Raw genomic sequence first — 15,703 nt, forward strand, 5'->3', positions numbered from 1 at the left:
TTATTGAGCGCTGACTGTGTGCAGAGCGCTGGGCTGAACGTGCTTTCAGTCATTTAGTCGTATTGAGCGCTTACTGTGTGCAGAGCGCTGGACTGAACGGACATTCGGTCATTGATTGAGCGCTGACTGTGTTCAGAGCGCTGGGCTGAACGGACATTCGGTCATTTAGTCGTATTTATTGAGCGCTTACTGTGTGCAGAGCGCTGCACTGAACGGACATTCAGTCATTTATTGAGCGCTTACTGTGTGCAGAGCGCTGCACTGAACGGACATTCAGTCATTTATTGAGCGCTTACTGGGTGCAGAGCACTGGACTGAACGGACATTCAGTCGTATTTATTGAGCGCTGACTGTGTGCAGAGCGCTGGGCTGAACGGACATTCAGTCGTATTTATTGAGCGCTGACTGTGTGCAGAGCGCTGGGCTGAACGTGCTTTCAGTCATTTAGTCGTATTGAGCGCTTACTGTGTGCAGAGCGCTGGACTGAACGGACATTCGGTCATTTATTGAGCGCTGACTGTGTTCAGAGCGCTGGGCTGAACGGACATTCGGTCATTTAGTCGTATTTATTGAGCGCTTACTGTGTGCAGAGCGCTGCACTGAACGGACATTCAGTCATTTATTGAGCGCTTACTGTGTGCAGAGCGCTGGACTGAACGGACATTCGGTCATTCAGTCGCATTTATTGAGCGCCTACTGTGTGCAGAGCGCTGGACTGAACGGACATTCAGTCATTCAGTCGCATTTATTGAGCGCTTACTGTGTGCGGAGCGCTGGGCTGAACGGACATTCGGTCATTCAGTCGTATTTATTGAGCGCCTACTGTGTGCAGACCGCTGGACTGAACGGACATTCAGTCGTATTTATTGAGCGCCTACTGTGTGCAGAGCGCTGGACACAACGGACATTCAGTCATTTATTGAGCGCTGACTGTGTGCAGAGCGCTGGGCTGAACGGACATTCGGTCATTCAGTCGCATTTATTGAGCGCTGACTGTGTGCGGAGCGCTGGGCTGAACGGACATTCAGTCGTATTGAGCGCTTACTGTGTGCAGAGCGCTGGACTGAACGGACATTCGGTCATTTATTGAGCGCTTACTGTGTGCAGAGCGCTGGACTGAACGGACACTCAGTCATTCAGTCGTATTTATTGAGCGCTTACTGTGTGCAGAGCGCTGGACTGAACGGCCATTCAGTCATATTTATTGAGCGCTGACTGTGTGCAGAGCGCGGGACTGAACGTGCTTTCAGTCATTTAGTCGTATTTATTGAGCGCTTACTGTGTGCAGAGCGCTGGACTGAACGGACATTCAGTCATATTGGGCGCTTAACTGTGTGCAGAGCGCTGGGCTGAACGGACATTCAGTCATTTATTGAGCGCTTACTGTGTGCAGAGCGCTGGACTGAACGGACATTCAGGCATTTATTGAGCGCCTACTGTGTGCAGAGCGCTGGACTGAACGGACATTCAGGCATTTATTGAGCGCCTGCTGTGTGCAGAGCGCTGGACTGAACGGACATTCAGTCATTTAGTCGTGCTTATTGAGCGCTTACTGCGTGCAGAGGGCTGGACTGAGCGCTTGGGAAGTACAAACCGGCCGCCTAGAGTCATTCATTCAGTTCTGTTTATTGAGCGCTTACTGTGTGCAGAGCGCTGGACTGAACGGACATTCAGTCGTATTGAGCGCTTACTGTGTGCAGAGCGCTGGACTGAACGTATATTCACTCGTATTGAGCGCTTACTGTGTGCAGAGCGCTGGACTGAACGGACACTCAGTCATTCAGTCGTATTTATTGAGCGCCTACTGTGTGCAGAGCGCTGGACTGAACGGACATTCAGTCATTCAGTCGTATTTATTGAGCGCCTACTGTGTGCAGAGCGCTGGACTGAACGGACATTCAGTCATTCAGTCGTATTTATTGAGCGCTTACTGTGTGCAGAGCGCTGGACTGAACGGACATTGTCATTCAGTCGTATTTATTGAGCGCCTACTGTGTGCAGAGCGCTGGACTGAACGGCCATTCAGTCATTTAGTCGTGTTTATTGAGCGCTTACTATGTGCAGAGCGCTGGACTGAGCGTTTGGGAAGTACAAACCGGCCGCCTGGAGCCATTCATTCAGTCGTATTGAGCGCTTATTGTGTGCAGAGGGTTGGACTGAACGTATATTCAGTCATTCAGTCCTATTTATTGAGCTCTTACTGTGTTCAGAGTGCTGGACTGAGCGCTTGGGAAGTACAAACCGGCCGTCTATAGTCATTCATTCAGTCGTACTTATTGAGCGGTTACTGTGTGCAGAGCGCTGGACTGAACGGGCATTCATTCATTCATTCATTTAGTCGTATTGAGCGCTTATTGGGTGTAGAGGGCTGGACTGAGAGCTTGGGAAGTACAAATCGCCCGCCTGTAGTCATTCATTCAGTCGTATTTATTGAAGGCTTACTGTGTTCAGAGCGCTGGAGTGAACATACCTTCATTCATTTAGTCGTATTTATTGAGCTTTTACTGTGTGCAGAGGGCTGGACTAGGCGCTTGGGAAGTACAAATCGGCCACCTATAGTCATTCATTCAGTCGTATTGAGCTCTTACTGTGTGCAGAGCGCTGGACTAAGCGCTCGGGAAGTACAAATCGGCCACCTATAGTCATTCATTCAGTCGTATTAAGGGCTTACTGTGTGCAGAGTGCTGGACTGAACATATATTCATTCATTCAGTCGTATTGAGCGCTTATTGGGTGTAGAGGCCTGGACTAAGCGCTCGGGAAGTACAAATCGGCCACCTATAGTCATTCATTCAGTCGTATTAAGCGCTTACTGTGTGCAGAGTGCTGGACTGAACATACATTCATTCATTTAGTCGTATTTATTGAGCTTTTACTGTGTGCACAGCGCTGGACTAAGCGCTTGGGAAGTACAAATAGGCCACCTGGAGTCATTCATTCAGTCGTATTGAGCACTTGCTTACTGTGTGCAGAGCGCTGGACTGAAAGTAGATTCATTCATTCAGTCGTATTGAGCGCTTATTGGGTGTAGAGGCCTGGACTAAGCGCTTGGGAAGTACAAATTGGCCACCTAGAGTCATTCATTCAGTCGTATTGAGCTCTTACTGTGTGCAGAGCGCTGGACTAAGCGCTCGGGAAGTACAAATCGGCCACCTATAGTCATTCATTCAGTCGTATTAAGCGCTTACTATGTGCAGAGCGCTGGACTGAACATACATTCATTCATTTAGTCGTATTTATTGAGCTTTTACTGTGTGCAGAGCGCTGGACTAAGTGCTTGGGAAGTACAAATAGGCCACCTGGAGTCATTCATTCAGTCGTATTGAGCGCTTGCTTACTGTGTGCAGAGCGCTGGACTGAACGTAGATTCATTCATTCAGTCGTATTGAGCGCTTATTGGGTGTAGAGGCCTGGACTAAGCGCTTGGGAAGTACAAATTGGCCACCTATAGTCATTCATTCAGTCGTATTTATTGAGCGCTTACTGTGTGCAGAGCGCTGGAGGCTGAACATACATTCATTTAGTCGTATTTAGTGAGCGCTTACTGTGTGCAGAGTGCTGGACTAGGTGCTTGGGAAGTACAAATCGGCCACCTATAGTCATTCATTCAGTCGTATTTATTGAGTGCTTGCTTACTGTGTGCAGAGCTCTGGACTGAGCATACATTCATTCATTTAGTCGTATTTGTTGAGCACTTACTGTGTGCAGAGGGCTGGACTAGGCGCTTGGGAAGTACAAATCGGCCACCTATAGTCATTCATTCAGTCGTATTTCTTGAGCGCTTACTGTGTGCAGAGCGCTGGACTGAACATTCATTCATGTAGTCGTATTTATTGAGCGCTTACTGTGTGCAGAGTGCTGGTAGGCGCTTGGGAAGTACAAATCGGCCACCTATAGTCATTCAGTCGTATTTATTGAGCGCTTACTGTGTGCAGAGCGCTGGACTGAACATTCATTCATGTAGTCGTATTTATTGAGCGCTTACTGTGTGCAGAGCGCTGGACTGAGCGCTTGGGAAGTACAAATCGGCAACAGACAATCATTCATTCATTCAGTGGTATTTCTTGAGCGCGCACTGTGTGCAGAGTGCTGGACTAAGCGCTTTGGAAGTACAAATCGGCAACGTACTTTCATTCATTCAATCGTACTTATTGAGCACTTACTGTGTGCAGAGCGCTGGACTAAGCACGAGGGAAATGCAAGTCGGGAACATACATTAAGTCATTCAGTGGTATTGAGCGCTCACTGTGTGCAGAGCACTGGACTAAGCGCCTGGGAAGTACAGATCGGCAACATATTTTAATTCATTCATTCAATCGTACTTATTGAGCACTTACTGTGTGCAGAGCGCTGGACTAAGCACGAGGGAAATGCAAGTCGGGAACATACATTAAGTCATTCAGTGGTATTGAGCGCTCACTGTGTGCAGAGCACTGGACTAAGCGCCTGGGAAGTACAGATCGGCAACATATTTTAATTCATTCATTCAATCGTACTTATTGAGCACTTACTGTGTGCAGAGCGCTGGACTAAGCGCGCGGGAAATGCAAGTCGGGAACATACATTCATTCATTCAGTGGTATTTCTTGAGCGCTCACTGTGTGCAGAGCACTGGACTAAGCGCCTGGGAAGTACAAATGGGCAACATATTTTAATTCATTCATTCAGTCGTATTCATTGAGCGCATACAGTGCGCAGAACACTACTAGGCGCTTGGGAAGTGCAAATCGGCAACATTCATTTAGTCGTATTTATTGAGCTCCTACTGTGTGCAGAGCGCTGGACTAAGCGCTTGGGAAGTACAAATCGGCAACATTCATTCAGTCGTATTTATTGAGCTCTTACTGTGTACAGAGTAATGTACTAAGCGCTTGGGAAGTACAAATCGGCAGCATATATTCATTTATTCATCCAGTCGTATTTATTGAGCGATTACAGTGTGCGGAGCACTGTACTAGACGCTTGGGAAGTGCAAATCGGCAACATATAGAGACGGTCCCCGAGCTGCCAGTGGGTGTGACGCCCCCTCGTACTCTCCCAAGCGCTTGCCACATTCATTCATTCATTCAGTCGTATTTATTGAGCGCTTACTGCGTGCAGAGCACTGGACTGAGCGCTTGGGAAGTACAAATCGGCAACATATATTCATTCATTCATTCAGTCGTATTTATTGGGCGCTTCCTGTGTGCAGGGCACTGGACTAAGCGCTTGGGAAAGTACAAATCGGCCACATACAGAGACGGTCCCTACCCAACAACGGGCCCACAGTTTGGAAGGGGGGAGGCAGACAACAAAACAAGGCACCCAGTAAGCGCTCGATAAATACGTATTATTATTAAATACGATTAATAATAGCAGCCCCTTGGAGGCGACTCATTCCCCTACCCCCCACCTCCTTCCCGGAGCCGCCGTTAACGCCCGTGGCAATCAACCTTTGCCGCTGCTCTTCGCAGCCTGGTTTGAAACCCCACCGAGGGGAAGGAAAAAAAAAAGAAATGCGGTTTTTCATCCGTCTTTAATATGGGCCGAACCAACACCTGATGGAGAGCGTGTCGGTGGTGTGGGTCCCAGTTTCCCCCCATCCCTGTGTACTGCTTTTTTTTTTTCAACACTAGCTTGAGTGGACAGTGGTTGGCACACAGTAAATACGATTGAATGCATCTCCTACCTAAAATGTAGGTACAGAGGGGACGTGTCTGGTACAGAAAGAAGGGGGGTGGGGTGAAATCCTCCAGTTCTGTTTAGATGGTCGTTTGCAGGCCTGCCTGACACCTTTGGAAGGGGGGAGATACCAAAATGTAGCCCTGCCCTCTTGTTGGTTTCATGGTAAGGAGTTACTGCAGGACGGATGACTTAATGTTTTGTGCTATCCACTCGAAAGTCTGAGGACCCACAAGATACCAAATCCAATAGGAGTCAGAAGTGAATCATGATCAATTTTCTGCTCCCTGTGAATGCAGGCACTGCAGCAAAGCTTTTGAAGCAGTTCAGTAAAATGCCATAACCATCCTTTTACATACAGTCTTGGATGGGAAGGCATGATTTAAAACACAGTGGACATCAACTGACCAGTGTCGAGGGTTGGAAACTTACCGCGTTTGAAAATGGAACTCTGAAGGTGCATTATTTTGTGGGGGGGGGGAGAGGGGGTGCATTCAGTTTTGTCAAAGAATCAAAAGTATGCACATCTCTGCCCAGCTGTGGTATTTGAAAGTCATGTGATGTCTTTTTTAAGCAGTTATTTTGCATTTTTCCTAGGCTGAAAGGTAAGAACCATAATGGTAACAGTGAGGAATGCTAAGATTTTAAATGCTCTCTGTGGTATATGAATGTCAGGTAGAGTACAGCTACTGAATTGGGATCTCAGGGTTGATAAAACCTCTGATTTTAATCAGCAGTGAAATTGTTACACAAACTTTACATCCATTATTCGCTCATCTTTATGGGACTCCACTGCTTATTATAAAATCAATCAATCATATTTATTGAGCATTTACTGTGTGCAGAGCACTGTACTAAGCGCTTGGGAAATACAAGTTGGCAACATATAGAGACGGTCCCTACCCAGCAGTGGGCTAAGCCTTATTAAATGATCTAAGATGAACTTAGATCATTCTGCTGTTAATCAGTGGATCCCCCGAGTGACCAGAAAAAGTTAGAGCTGTGATTAGTTTTGCAGGTGTGGCAGGTCAGAGATAAGCTATCCCCATATCATTTCCAGGCAGTTACAGTTAGTTGCCTAACCACAATTATTTATATTAATGTCAACGCGGTGTGACCTTTCACACAAATTACCCGGAGGAAGTCAGCATAACTCGGGGTGAAGTCATCACGTAAAAAAGAAGGGGACTCTGATAAAGCCATGAGCCACTCAGCTTCCATTTTTAGCTCACTTGTTGGAGAAAATCATGCCACGGGGGTTGAGTGCTTCATTTTTCCTTCTTTAAAAGAATCTTCCTAAATCTCAGGTCTTGGTTATAAATAGGAAGATGATCTGAGAATTCAAAATTAGTATAAATCTAAGTACTCTAAATCTGTAAAACTTAGTACAAGCGCTTTTGTCTTAGATTTGTCATCTGGCCTCTTGTTTTTGTGTTACATGCCTAGAGGTGTAATCGCACAGAAAGGAAAACAAGTTTTAAGACCATCTTATTTAGTTGTAGTAGCAGATTTGTATCAGGAGAAGGTAGTAAAGCTTTTATGAGCTGGGGGCTGATCTGAAGGGGAAACCAATTGAAAAGCTGCTGCAGTAGTGATGTATGCTGGATCATTCATTGCCTAACAGATGGACTTGCTAGATATACAGTGGTTCCAGAAAGGGAATAGAACAATTCTTTTTGATGTGAAAAGATAATGAATTTCTCTGCAGGATAGTGCAGTCCTAATGTGAATATATAACATGCAAACCGGTAATTAAAAGTGTAAAGCCTGTAAATTTTAAATATGAATCAATCATATTTCAGTGCTTACTGTATGCAGAGCACTCTACTGAGCACTTGAGAGAGAGAACAGTATAACAGAGTTGATAGACTCATTCCCTACCCACAACAAGCTTACAGTTTAGAGGGAGAAGTGAGGAACCAGAAGACAAAATTATGTTTCATCTATGAAATCCCTTGCAGGTCTTGATTCAGCATTATTGATCTTGTTTTTGAAGTTGGAATTTAATATTCAGTGTATTTCTTCAGATTTCAAGAGTACGGTGCTCTGCACACAGTAAGCGCTCAATAAATGTGATGGAATGAATGCTGAGGGGTGAAACATGAGGGAAACTGATTCACCCATCAGGAATGCTAAGATTTTAAATGCTGTCTGTGGTATATGAATGTCAGGTAGAGTACAGCTACTGAATTTGTATCTCAGGGTTGATAAAACCTCTGATTTTAATCAACAATGAAATTGTTACACAAACTTTACATTCCATTATTCACTCATCTTTATGGAACTGCACTGCTTATTATAAAATCAATCAATCTTATTTATTGAGTGCTTACTGTGTGCAGAGCACTGTTGTACTAAGCGCTTGGGAAATACAAGTTGGCAACAGATAGAGACGGTCCCTACCCAACAGTGGGCTTAGCCTTTTTAAACCTGACACCTTAGTTTTAGTGATATTGTGAATGGCAGTCAAGCTCTCTGGTTTTCCGGTTTCCATTTTGGGGATTGAATCAAAATATTTAAAATCAATCTAAAAATAGTTGAATTACTTGAATTGATTACTCAGTATTGAACTCGTTAATACCCAGTGACTTAAAGGAAAACTAGAAGAAAAACTTTAAAGCATGCTACTATATTAAGCTGTCAGGAGAATTATGGGAATGTAAAGATAAAAAGCAGAAATTTGGGTTATATATTTTTAATGGTATTCGTTAAAACTTCTTATGTGTCACGTGCTGTACTAAATTAAGCCCTGGGGTAGATAACAGATTATCAGGTTGGACGTAGCCCATGTCCTAAAGGGGGCTCACCGTCTTAATCCCCATTTTAGAGGTGAGATAACCGAGGCCCAGAGAAGCTAAGTGACTTGGCCAAGTAGCGAACAAGTGGCAAGAGCTGGAATTAGAATTCAGGTCCTCCTTACTCCCAGGCCCGCGGTACGTCCCCTAGGCCACACAGCTTCCCATTGACATGAAGTTTATATTAAGTTCCGCCCTTGACTCACTCAACTTGGGGAAGTCAGTTTTGTCCTCTCTGAGCATTGTTGCCCTTCTTGCAATGATTAGTAGTGTAAAATGGATGATTTTAGGTACTGTTTCTCTGGTGTCTCATCCAAGACGTTGCAAGAGCTTTCCAAACCAAGTTTGTGTCAGTGTTAAAGTGGAGTGAGAGCTGGACAGTTCCACTTTTACCATGCGTTAGGGAGACTAATGGATTCCAAGACTCAACTACCGTTTCCTTTGAACAGGGGTAGTAGCAGAAGTGTTAGGGGGGTTTTTGTTGTTTTTTTGAAATTTCACTAGTGACTGTGAGCCCACTGTTGGGTAGGGACCGTCTCTATATGTTGCCAACTTGTACTTCCCAAGTGCTTAGTACAGTGCTCTGCGCACAGTAAGCGCTCAATAAATACGATTGATTGACTGATTGACTACGTCCAAGTGAAACATAGCCTTAGCCACCTCAATCCTTGTATTTCAGTGTGTGTTTCCAATTGGTGATTGTTACATTCTCTGGACTTTTGTATGTTTCTCATCTTATGTGTCTTTCCCATGTGACTGTAAACTCCTTCAAGTCAGGAGTTGTTTCATGCTTCTGTATATTCCCAAAGAGCAGAATACAATGCCTAGTATGTAGGAGGAATTCCAAATACAACTGATAATTACATTTTTCTATAAATTATGCCGATTTTGCATACCTATAATTTCTTTCAATGGCTGTTTCCCCATAGACTGTAAGCTCCTTGTGGACCGGGATCATATCTACCCACTCTCTTGTATTGTACTTTCCCAGGTGGTTGCTCAGAGTAAGAACCCAATAAGTACCATCGATTGACTGGTATGATGTGCGGATGATCACACTTTAGTATTAGTGTGACAAGTTTAACTTAATCCCAGCAACTTCACTCAACTGTGGATAAATCTTAAACTACTTTTTGCCACTCTCTGGCCACTTTTGAAGTAGGGATAATATTACTGGATAACCAAATCACAGGACAGCTACAGTAAAAAGTAAATCTTTCGAGCTTCATGAAGTATACTACAATATTCCCTGCCATTTCCCCTATCTGTAACTTATTGAAACGTTTGTCTTCTCATCCGGACTGCAGGCCCTTGAGGACAGGGATTGTGGCTACTATATTGTATTGTACTTGTCCAAAGCTTTAGTATAGTGCTTTGAACACAGTAAGCACTCAGTGAATACCACTGATCCTGAATCATTATATCCTTTAATTTCAGGGATGAGAGAAATGCACAAGTATGTGGATGTGGTATTATGTGAAAGACTTAGCAACAGCATAAAGTGCCAAGTTATGACTCCTAAGACTCCATTTAACTTTAAAAATTTGTGTTGAAATTGTTCAAGATCCTGCAGACTAAAGTTTTAATATTTATAGAGCATACACAATGTACTTGATTCTGAATGAAACATAAAACACAGACCTTTCTCATATTGCATTTAAATATGCGTGACACTTTCTGGCATTTAATTTTCCAACCTTCTGTTTTAGTACATTGTTGTGGATATTCTGAAGAAATTCAATTGCTAGTAATGATTAACATTAGCCAATGTATAAATAGACAAGGGAGCATATCAGTTTCTGGTTAAACTGGTACAGTGTTTTCTTTTCACTTTTAAATGTGAGGTTGTTTCATACCTTGAAATATTTTCACTTCTGGTTGAATAACGGAAATAGCTACTTGCAGAATGGTTTGAGAAGTTGTACTTAGAAACTTTCTTTAGGAAGAATTGGGTTGCTTCTGTGTTTTATAAATTGTAGGTACTCCTTTATTTTTGATACGATTACAAGTCTGCATATTTTAGTAAGGGGCCTGATATTCAGATTGGCAGAGAAATATAGTTTCATTGATGTCCATAACAATTTCAGATTGCATTGTTGCTGGTGGAGAAGGGTAATTACAAGCAGAAACATGGCAGAAAATTTGTCAGAAAAATAAGCCTTTTATAGAGGCATCTGAAAACTCCTTTGGGCAGGGAACCTTTCTACCAGCTCTGTTGTTTTGTACTCTTGCAGATGCTTAGTACTCTGCATACAGTAAATGCTCAATAAATACCATTGCTTGATCAGCACGTTACAGCAATAAATTGCAGTAAATCCTATTGCATTTAGCATTTAGCCTGCAACCATCTTGTAATTTTTTTTACATGGATTAAAAATAGAAACATTTTTCTGAAATTGATGCCTTGAAAGTACCATGCTGTGGTACAGTCTTGAGGTACATTACGTAGGAAGTTGTGTCATTGGTTAAGGCTTCTCAGGGTTGAGTTCAGTCATTTTGAGTGTTGTTGCTAGAAGGAAAGCAAGGGATGTTAAATAGCATGTAGGTAATCAACCCTGACTCTTCACTTATTTACAGGTTTACATTTCCACCTGACTCCGTGACCTCTCCATAAACACCACCTGCTGGCAATTTAAACTCAATCTGGCCAGAACAACTCCTCATCTTCCCTCCCAGACCTATTCTTCCTTTCCACTTTTCCCATCCTGGTTGACCATACTACTGTGGTCCCTGCCCTGGAACTTGCCCCTTTGATATTCTCTTTGGTTCCTTTGTCTTTTCCCCTCACCTTCTGTCTGTCTCTAAATTCTTCTTGTTTTTTCCCTGATGGTGTTCACTTCTTCCAGTTTCACTCTTACTTCTCTAAAGGCACTATCCTGGCTTGAGCATATATCCCCTCCTGACTGCATTACTTAGGTTCAAATCTGGCCTTTCTGCCTCCAGGGAGAAAGGAAGGAATCTCTCCCCCACCCCCATCTGAGGCTGCCTCTTTTACTAATTAATTCATACGATAACTCAGTTTCTTCAGTTGAGTGTGTTTGCAACATTCTGGTTACTTATTAGCTGTTTTGGATATCCCGGAACTATCTTTGTATATAATTGAGGTCCTAGACAGTAAGGAGGATGTGAGTTTTGGAATCTGGAAGGTAAAAATTTGATTATCTCCTATTCTACTATTTTAGGCTTTTTGTCTCACTGGTGTTCATTGTTACTGTTAAATTTAGATTTTTTTTTCCACCAGGAACTGATTGCTATCAGTGTTATGATATCATTCAACTGTAACTATTGAGGGAAAGAAAGTATCCGAGATTTTCTACAAAAGCACATGTATTTCCAAGGCAGTCCTTTTGCATACTACTTGGGAGAAGCTGCTTGAATAATCTTTTTGTTTGAAAACTCAAAATAAAGAGTTAATATTTGGGGGCAATCCAGTTTTCATTGTGACTTGAGTTAAATAGGAAGGTAATCAGTATGAGCAAGAAATGAAAAGTGAACCCTGCATTTATTCCGAGTTAGAAAATCTTATTTTTTTTTCTTATGTTGGTATTATGTCTAGGTATGTAAGCGCTCAGTGGCCAGGGACTGCATATTGTTTAGTTTGTACTCTCCCAAGCGCTTAAGGCCGCATCTCCGCAAATCTACACAATCTAATTTCTTAAACCCCACCTTGTGACCCTTATTTTCCATCTTTTTAGAGGTTTTTGTTGTTTATCTTTGAATCAATCAATCGTATTTATTGAGTGCTTACTGTGTGCAGAGCACTGTACTAAGCGCTTGGGAAGTACAAGGTGGCAACATAAGGTGGAATCACTTCTACTTTCTCTACAGCACCAACAAAATGTGGTGTCCAAAACTGCTCAGTGAACTCAAGGTTAACCTAAACCCTGAACTGGGTACAGGCTAAAGATTCCTTTCTGATTCTTCTGTTATGCTTTTGCTGCATCCCAGGAGCGTGTTGACTTTTTGAAATGACAGCATTACATTGCTTACTCATATTGAGCTTGTGGTCCACTGTGCCAGATGCTTAATTGCTGAAATGGTGTTTGGCCAGACATTCCCCATCCCACATTCATGACCGTGACTGGTCTTTCTGTAGGATGATTCAGGGCAGCTGCCCCAAACTCTGCACTTAGTGGACCCTTCTCCTTCCTGTGTCAACAGCAGACCTGTGTGGTCAAGGGAGATTGGCCAGTTTAGGGTTAAATTTGCCCAGGAACCAAAGGCATATGAGCTTGATCTTGTGTTGGATATAGGGACTATGGTATCAATCGAGTGATTTTACTCCTTAAACAAGCACGCATGCATGCACTTACACTACTTGTGAGAAACTGCTTGAATGATTTTAAAGCGCTTAGTACAATCCTTGGCAACCATCTCAGGGTCGCACCTGGAGAGTTTCCAGTACTCTACCAGTCTCGGCTGAGGGAGGGAGAGTCAAGCAGAGGCCTACCCATTCCATTCCTAGCTTGGGCAGTGGCTAGCGAGTAGAAGGCAATCTGCTACAAGTCAAAACTCACCCGTGCTGGGCTGCAGCGGCATGGGAGACAGTCGAGGGGCAGAGACCCAAGTTTACCACGTGGAGAGAGGCAATGGTAAACTACAACTGTATTTTTACCAAGATAACTCTATGGAAATGCTACCAGAATAATAATAATAATAATAATGGCATTTGTTAAGTGCTTACTATGTGCAAAGCACTGTTCTAAGCGCTGGGGAGGATACAAGGTGATTAAGTTGTCCCACGTGGGGCTCACAGTCAATCCCCATTTTACTGATGAGGTAACTGAGGCTCAGAGAAGTTAAGTGACTTGCCCAAGGTCACACAGCAGACATGTGGTGCTGGGATTCGAACCCCTGACCCCTGACTCCAAAGCCCACGCTCTTTCCACTGAGCCACGCTGCTTCTCTAGAATGATTGCAGGTGAAGGCGTTCTGGGAGAGATGTATCCATGACGTCGCTATGGGTCAGAGACGACTCGACAGCATTAGACAGCGTGCGTTGCACACAGTAATCGCTTGATAAATCAATCAATCAATCATATTTATTGAGCGCTTACTGTGTGCAGAGCACTGTACTAAGCGCTTGGGAAGTACAAGTTGGCAACATATTGAGATAGTCCCTACCCAACAGTGGGCTCACAGTCTAAAAGGGGGAGACAGAGAACAAAACCAAACATACCAACAAAATAAAATAAATAGAATAGATATGTACAAGTAAAATGAATAAATAAATAGAATGATAAATATGTACAAACATATATACATATATACAGGTGCTGTGGGGAAGAGAAGGAGGTAAGATGGGGTTGGAGAGGGGGACGAGGGGGAGAGGAAGGAAGGGGCTCAGTCTGGGAAGGCCTCCTGGAGGAGATGAGTTCTCAGTAGGGCCTTGAAGGGAGGAAGAGAGAGTCTCTCTCCCTCGTTCTCTTTCTTCCTCTCTCTCTCTGACTCATTCTCTCTCTTCCTTCTGACTGAGCTGCTTTGCCTAACTTGCCCTGGGTCCAGTAACACAGAGAGACAGCCCCATTTGTGAGGGCGAGGGGCTTCTGCAAGTGAACAGACTGAAAGTGTCCCTGTTGGATTTCTCTGTGATTGTTCAGGACAAGCTTTTCCAATTTGTCTAAGTCACTTGGAAGTCTATTCGTGTCTTGCAGAGTGTGACCAACCCTACCCAATTTAGTGTCATTTGCAAATTTGATGAGCATTGCCTGAGTCATTCATCCAGGCCACCCAAAATATCAGACAGATTGGACTTAGGACCAAATTCTGTGGAATGGCACTCTCAACGCCCGGCCTTCCCCAAATCACTGATGAGTGCTTGAGGGTCACACCAAAAAGACAGCTTCACATCCAGCGTGGTCAGTAACAAAGCATTTTCAGACTCTAGGAAGATCTCACCACTTTTGTCTCCCTGGCCAATGATTCAAACATGGAGGAAGATGAAATTTGTCCGGCACAATTTGCTCTTCACAGAGCTACGGATATGATCCTGTGGAGGAATTAGAATAGTGGAACTTTAGTGAGCTATTGCACAGGTAGTTAATCATAAGGACTTTCTGAACTGAAGTTGAGACTGTTGAACTTGCTGAAATTAACAGTATGCTGGTATAATAGCACATGTTATCTAATTGGACTTTTTATGTTAAAAATTAATTGTGATATCCAGGAAGAGATTTAAAAACCCAGAGAGGGAGAAAATTAATTTGTAAGTTATTAGCCAATATTATTTTTCTCGCACTTAAGATTTCAGGTAAGTGACTTTTACCCTACTATTGATGTCTCGAAATTGTTCTTAACATTTCCCCACATTACTAAGTAGAGATGAGTGCTCTTTAATAACTGAAAAACTATTGGAACAAGGGAAGCAGCGGGGTCTAGTGGAAAAAACCCAGGACTGGGAGTCAAGAGGCCAGAGTTCTAGTCCCAATTCTGCCCTGGGCCTGCTTTGTGACTTGGGCAAGTCATTTAACCTCTCTGGGCCTCAGTTTCCTCATCTGTAAAATGGGAATAAGATACCTGCTCTCCCTAATTCTTAGAGTAAGAGCTCCATGTAGGGCAGAAGCTGTGTCCATTCTGATTATCCTGCATGTATACCCAGTGCTCAATACAATGCTTTGGTACTTAGCTATTCATACCGTAATAATTATTTGAGTATCCATGTGATTTTCAGCATTTACCCTGTTTTTAAACTGCTATAAATTAAAATGAAGTAACTTTTTTTTATTTGCTCACAATGCTTATTTTTGAATAGTCCAGGCCTAAGAGATAAACCTGAGAAAATGCTTTAGTAATAAGGGAGAGGAGGAGAGTACAGTGCTCTGCACACAGTAAGCACTCAATAAATACGATTGAGAAGGACTAAAAGGATGAGACTATATGGATTCAGTGGGTAACGGAGGAAGGGGCAGTTAACTTTCTGGGCCAGGGGAGAAGGAGCAGAAAGGTGAGATGGATGGGATCTAGCATTGGGAGGGTCATGCAAATTTCATTGAGTACCTATTTTATGAAGCACCGGGGAGATGGCAAGTAAGGGATTCATTCATTCATTCAATTGTATTGAGTGCTTACTGTGTGCAGAGCACTGTACTAAGCGCTTGGGAAGTACAAGTTGGCAACATATAGAGACGGTCCCTACCCAACAACGGGCTCACAGTCTAGAAGGGGTAGACAGACAACAAAATGTGTGGTCAGGTGTCAAGTCATCAGAATAAATAGAAGTAAAGCTAGATGCACATCATTGACAAAAT

General features: G+C 43.4%; 1 protein-coding gene and 1 non-coding gene across 8 annotated transcripts in view; both read left to right on the plus strand.

The window, feature by feature from the left end:
• NBEA (neurobeachin) overlaps nt 1–15,703 on the plus strand; it is a 448,073-nt gene that overhangs the window by 533 nt on the left and 431,837 nt on the right. The window lies entirely within an intron of this gene.
• On the plus strand, nt 12,826–12,963 carry LOC119941708. The gene has a single exon (XR_005455292.1). It is a non-coding gene; the product is annotated as a small nucleolar RNA SNORA7 (small nucleolar RNA).

This window comes from Tachyglossus aculeatus, chromosome 20 (assembly GCF_015852505.1).
Source record: "Tachyglossus aculeatus isolate mTacAcu1 chromosome 20, mTacAcu1.pri, whole genome shotgun sequence".
In the NCBI taxonomy this organism is placed as follows: domain Eukaryota; kingdom Metazoa; phylum Chordata; class Mammalia; order Monotremata; family Tachyglossidae; genus Tachyglossus; species Tachyglossus aculeatus.